The following is a 7,064-nucleotide window of genomic DNA, read 5'->3' as shown; positions in this document are numbered from 1 at the left end:
CAAGGATATAACACTTACTTAAAATTTTGAGTAAAATGCTAGTTCACTTTACTTAATTTTTTAAATAAATCTAACTTACAACTTGGATGTAATTAAGTAAATGTTACTTAATATCTTTGCAGCTGTTATGTTTAATGGAAAGTAAAATTCACTTGATACTGGCAAGTAAGTGTTACTTGATATTGCAGCATTAAATTTAACTAAAATCATTTGAGTGCAAATACTTACAATATATTTTTCAAGTAAATCTTATGAGCAGTTTTTTTTAGTGTATTGGTAACAGTATGATTCTTGATTCTCCACCAAAAGCTCAAGAATAATCTGGCCCTGATGACTGTGATCGATCAGCTTAAATGGAGGTAACAGCAGGTGGATCAGATGAGCAGATAAGAAAACCGGTCAGAGTTAGACAGGTGAATGAAAAGACTAATTAAGTCAGTCATCAACCAAGAAATGACAAATTCAGGATACATGTAAAGTTGTGGAGAATCTCGAAGCAGCATTAGATTATAATGGTACCCCAAGCTTTGAAAATGTCCTTGCTGGATTTTTGTTTTACTAAATTCAACCTTATGAAAACTTCTGGAAGGCAAAAAAAAAAAAAAATTAAATTTGAATACTAAATTGCCATTTCACAGCATTTTGCTAAAGGCAAAGATTCCAGGGAACATACATGCACAAAACATACACTTACAACTAGAGACGCTTCAGGATGAACTATGAAACCAAAAGTTAATTCACATACCAGTCTCCGTTGTGTAAAGGAACAGACTTTTTGCAAACCGGCAGAAAAACCACAAAATTTCTTCCAGCCTGCATTCTGTCACTCTCTACGGACTTCTCATTCAGATCGGCTCATGTTGCATGCTACTTTATTGTTTGTTGAGTCTTTCTTCTCATTTTTCAAACAAGGTCTGCTATATTTGGTTCAACAAAACACTTGTCTTTGGCTATTTTGGCACAAAAACATATTAGGCATACAGTTTAAATTTCCAGCTGTTTAAATGTAGAAGGGAGGTTTTAATATCCCTATCAGTAAATGGACACATCTTCTTCTAAATAGATTGTTCTTATTATTATTCTTTCAAAAGATCTAGATACTGTCAGTGGTCTAAGATGGCAAGATTTTTTTTTTATTTCTTTGACACAAAATACATATTTATGTAACAGAAACCAATATTAGTAATACAATATTTCATAAAACACAAATGAATGCAGTAAAGCAACCAGCAGAGATGCTTCATAGGACGTTTGTTTATACATTTTCATTCCGCAAAAAAAAAAAAAAAAAAGCATCTCAAGAATGAAGGCTATCTGAAAAACATACAAATGAAACAATGACTCTGAAGGGTTAGGGTTAGGGTTTGGGTCATGAAGTAACTTTTTCTTTCAAACATTTAGAACTACCTTTGAGCATATAAGCCTGAACTCTATGGAGTTATTTTAATATATTTTTTGCTGTCCTTAAAATAATGAAAACGAATAATGAACAATGAAAAAAATAATGATATACAACAACACTGTAAAACATCATACATTTTATTACCTGGAAGATGATCTAAATATTAAGACAGGGAAAATGATGACAAATTTTAGCCACCTATGGTTTGTTTTCTTTATGCATTCGACGGCACATAATGCTTGGCTGGGAGCTTTCCCAAACACGTTCTCCAGGCTAATGGTTTATCCAGGAGTGCAAGCCGGAAACCATGCTGCCATGTCTCCCTGCTGTCCACACAGCAGTTTATTCAGATCAGCAACACACTACTGGAGCAGCAGCATGTTTGAAAAAGTTCCTTGGAGGACTGTTAGTGAGTGTACTATTACCTAAAACCCATTCATTGTCTCATCTTGCCTGTGCCTTACTTGGCTTTGATTAATGGAAAGTAACATCTCTATGGGCAATAACTCTCACTTTGTGGACTTGAATGTCTGAAGGACCATTAGCAAGAAACTACTCAGGAAGTAACAAAAAAGAACAGGAGTTGCTTTCGGCAGCAGAACTACATATAGTCCAAAGAGGGAAGAGGCTTCACACCCAGATCTGAGGATCTGGACACTCTTTCCCAGCAGGGAGATTTAAGTAAACACTTAATCATTGACTGTTTTGTTCCGATTGCCAGTAGTTTGGGAATTTCTATCCTCTAAATGAAAGAGAAGCTTTGAAGAGGGATGCTTGTCTTTGCCAAATATTATGGTTAGTTTCTTCAAAGATTGTTCTTGGTTTAATGAAATCTGTATCATGTATTAAAATAACGGACCATTGTTTGCTGTCCAATCACAGGAGGATAATAGTGGTGATCTGCTTCCTCATGGATTGATGCTTTGTCTCTTGTGTTCAAACTTCAATAAAAGCAGTTATGAAATGGTCATGTTAGCCTAATGTTACAAGTTAGTCCTTCATTTTAACAACTGAAACCAGCTACTTAAATTAGTTGTATGAGAAGACATCTAATGAAAATTTACTTATGTCAGAAATGTAATCAGACTTTGTCTTTCCTGTTTAAGTCAGTTAAATCTGCACTGTTTCTAATTGACTGAATGTGAGTCCTAGATGTTAAAGACCAAAGATGTTATTAAATATTTGCCCCATTATTTTCGTTCTCTTTAGCTTGAACACTTCTCTTTTTTCTCAATATGGCTTTTGTAAATGACTCCATATTTTTTTTATCGTTTATCATAAGTGTTATTTTCTTCTGCTGCACAGCTAGCTTTGAAAATAAGCTTATTTTCATATTAACTAGCCTTGTGTGAAAGCCTTGAATTTTAATATTGTGGAACAATGCAGTTATTTTTATTTCAAAATTTTTTCTAGACTAATGAATATTTGGAAAAAAGGTTTGTTGAAATCCTTATATTACTTTATATAAATGTAGACATACCACTCAAAGCATTTTAAGAGGAAATCTCAAATATATTACTGCTCGGTGTGACATCAACGAAACATGCAAACAAATCAGTCAAGATATCAGGAAGCAAATTGTAGAGCTTTACAGTTTTTTTTTTTAAATAATTGAATTTCCAAAGGTCACATATTCATAGTGTTGCACCCTGAGCATATTTTATTTTGATATATATAACATTTGTTCACTGTATTATTGATTTGTTCAATGTGACCGTTATTTGTTTTGTTGTTTAGAACATCGCAACTAGTTGCTACTGTTTAGGCACATCTGATCTAGGCACTACGTCAATTTTAGTTGCAGGAGTTGCAAGGAAGAAGAAGAGGGCTAGAGTGTGATGGTGTGATCTGCATGTCCATGCCCTGCTGCTCCAGAGAGAACAATCAGAAAAGAAAGAAAAAACGTGCAACTGGGGCAAATAAAGTTGACAAAAGCGTAGACGGAGTCCTTTCTGTTTCGAAGGTGCAACAATAGCTTAAAAAATTATACAATGGCATGGATACCAGGTGAATCCCCTGCTATGAAGGAGACAGATCTTTGGCCATGAGGAATGTTTTTCAATCCCATAAAAAGGTATTGTCACTGTCTGTATTGTCACTGTCTGTGCCCTATACTGCCTTTTAGAGTCTAATATTAGGTATAGTGGGAAATAGCTACACAAAATATAAAAGTTGTGCTGTCCTGTTGTGGCGTCTCAATTCTGCATGCAATGATGTGCCAAGCATAAACCAAACTTAATTTGGGGGTTAGATGGAAGAAACTCCTTGCCAGAAACTCTCAAAGTCTACCTTGGAGGTCTTAAACCTGACCACATTAGTTTGACTGATAGGTTCAAGGTTCAGATGAATATCTGCTTCTTTATCTCTGATCCCATGAGACTTGTCAGTTCTTGCTTGGGAAGATGGACATACTGTGCATTACAGTTAAACTGCTAATCCAGAGTTGATTGAGGTAATTACTTGCAGTTGTGCTGAGGAGGGATCCAGAAAAGGTAAGTGCAGCTCCTGTTCATTCATGATTTAAGACCAGACTCCACAGAGGCACTTGGTCTGGCTTAAAACCTTCTTGAGAGAAGGAAACAAATAAAGCTCCAACAATACTAAACAATTCACGCCTTTTCCTCCCATAGCTGTGTTCATTAAATGCTTCGTTCCTGCCTAAAGAAAATAAATACAATGTGTAAATGATCATTAAGTGTAATGGCAGAGGACAGTAGAAAGGACTCAACAATGTCTTGGGCAGCAAACAGCACTGGCACGCTGCCCCTATTCAGGACATTAAGACCTAATCCTAATTGCAGGTTTCTCTCAGATGCATCATTTGTCTTGCTGCCTGACAGTAGGAGATTCCTCAGCAATGAGAGTGCATCCGCAATGTTGAAAGAAACGATTCTTATGAAAGTTTTCATGTTTATAGAAACCCTGTTTTGTTGTAATGACTACCAAACCACTGTAAATGTTTGGTTTCCACTCTAATTCAGAAAAATGTTTTATAACCATGTCATTTGAAGAGAAAATGCTGCCTTTTAAAGCACTTATTTTCTGTATTGTCTTGTTATCCAGGAAAATTTAAGTATTATATACTCATTATGTAACAAAGTTTCAATCATTTTGTTAAACTATTTTGAAATAACAGGAAGCATAGCATCCCTATCATTTTGATATTTTGTCCCTAAGTTAGAGAACTAGAACTTTGCATGTAGACCTACGCTCTGTTGGAGCAACCTTATCTTAAAATGACCTTACAGTCATTTTAAGATATTTATCAGATGTGTTATCCAGAAAGATAATCCACATAGGCAGTTCCACAGTGGGCACAGGACTTCATTTCCTGACTCTAGGTAACATGAAGAGGGACAGCATTGACTGAGTAGAGGTGATGAAGAAGGAGTAAATCCGATGAGCTTTTAAGCACCCTTAATGAAAGAAAGTCTTGGTTCTTTTTTTTTTTTTTGGAGTTGGCCTGGTGGGTTCAACACACACGCTGAGTTGATTTGGGAGATCTGTGGTTGCTTTGTGATGAAAAAGAAACTGGGCTGTTATTGCAACTTTAGCAGAAGCATCTTTCAGAACTTGAGTGTGGTCATTGGACAGACATCAGAAATAAATCAGCTAAATTAGGTGTTTTGATGGCATTTTAAAAGGCTTTTACATGCTACGATTGACATCAGCTACCAGTTCTACCAAAATAGATCTTTATTACTTACTTTTACAATAGCCTTTTTCGTGGTCTATAAATCGATCATTTATCATCACTGTTATGTGTTTGTGTGTGTTGAGTATCTGTCTGAGATAGTTTGTTACCTTGAATTGTAAAAAAGTCACAGTGGTGAAAAGCCTTTAAGCCTGCAGCACTGAATGCACAAGAGCAGCTCTGGCCAGTATCGGGCCATGAGAGCCCCAGGCAGACAGACCCTAGGCTGCCCCACAGAGTAGCGATGATACCGCAGCAGGTTGGCAGGGAAGCACAGGAGCTCCAGCCCACAGGCTTCAGACACAGGAAGAGACACACATGGTATTAAACCCCCTACCCAACCCTTGGTGCAGTTATCCCATGAAGAAAATGTGTATGCGCTTGTATGTAGATATATGTTAATGTTAACGTGCATTAGAATTGGGGCTGGAGGTTGTATTTCAGAAACCCCACTGCTTGCTGGTGGTTCAGTCTTCAACACCTAAGCCCCAAACCTCTGTGTGTCAAGAATGCACCTACAATCAGACAAAGCCTTTGTTTTTTTTAAATTTTTTATGGAGGTAACCAAAGTAAACCAAGCTTGTCCCCTCGATCAGTGGATTATCTTATTAACAGACTAGGCATCTAAATGTGAAGTTACCAATGGAAATACAACATGTAAAGAAATATGTTATAATGCACAAGCACCGGGGTAAACAATTATGTATTTTAGTGAAAAAACAAAAACAAAGATCTAATAATCTAATGCATTTTCTGTTAAAAACTTCAGTAAATATCATGCAACAAGAGGCTAGTTCCTTTACCTTATAAAAAACAAAAATATAAAAAGACAATATTGTGTAAGATTAACTCATTTACTTCAGACAGATACTACAACTTGTTTACAAACCCCTGTCAAATTGCCAGGTTTATGTGTTATACAAAGTTAGATGGTGATAAACAATTTTCTTGATATATCATTTGCAGTTAAAATAAAAAGATAAATCAACTAAAAAAAGATTTAGGTAAAAAAGTGATTTAGTGGGAGTAACCACCTACTGTCCAGTTTTGAATTTCAACATTTTTAAATGACTGTATATTCAATTTAAATACACACACAAAAAAAAGAAAAGTTGCCAAAACTCTACATTTTAAAGCAGCAAACTTTTGCAAGATTTTGAATCTGGGAATCATTTAAATTTTGCTTTTAATTTAACCAAACTTTGTATTCTATGTTACTGTGACTTAAAATAGTGAATTTTTCCAGCTTGAATGGAAAAATACTTATTGGTGACTTGGAAAATATAATGAAATGAACTATCAATACTAAAGTTGCCTCAGAAACATACTTAAATGTAGAGTTTATTGTCCCTTAGTGGGGTATTTCTGTTGTCTTTAACCCTTTTTGTCTCAGGTACAGTAACACACTGAGTTTAAATTCCAACCTTTTTTGTCACTTCAAATACTAAATGCTCTGCTCTCTATTAACTACGACACCCCTTGCAGTTCCAGTCACTGACTGCGGGTAACTTAACTATGAGTTGTGGTAAATTAGAATTTTTATAAGTAATTAAGAAGCTTTATAGTCAATGTTCAGAAAGTACAATGTATATCCTTTCTCAGCATCTTCTTCACAGAACTTTGTATGTTAAAATGTGTAATTAAATGAACGCTTACCCTCAAACTCAAAAGCCAACTCACTAAGTTTGTTTTCCTGACTATATTAACAGAGACGTTAAAATAACTTTTACCTGTCGAACTAACCTAGTACCTACCAACCTACCTATAACCTACCTACATTAAGGTACCAACAACTTAGCCTGGGTGCCATTCCGAACTTAGTCCCGCCCACAAAGTTTGAGGTCGGGAAGTTCGGTCTGGCTCTGCTCCATAGTAGCGCGAGTATTATCGCCCACTGTCAGGCGATCCAATCAAATTGTCAGGGCGGGCTTTATACGATGATGGACAGATGACCAACAGTAACGTAAT

Source organism: Cyprinodon variegatus, unplaced genomic scaffold, assembly GCF_000732505.1.
Source record: "Cyprinodon variegatus isolate N-32 unplaced genomic scaffold, C_variegatus-1.0 Scaffold701, whole genome shotgun sequence".
NCBI classification, from domain to species: Eukaryota; Metazoa; Chordata; class Actinopteri; order Cyprinodontiformes; family Cyprinodontidae; genus Cyprinodon; species Cyprinodon variegatus.
This window is presented reverse-complemented; position numbering follows the sequence as displayed.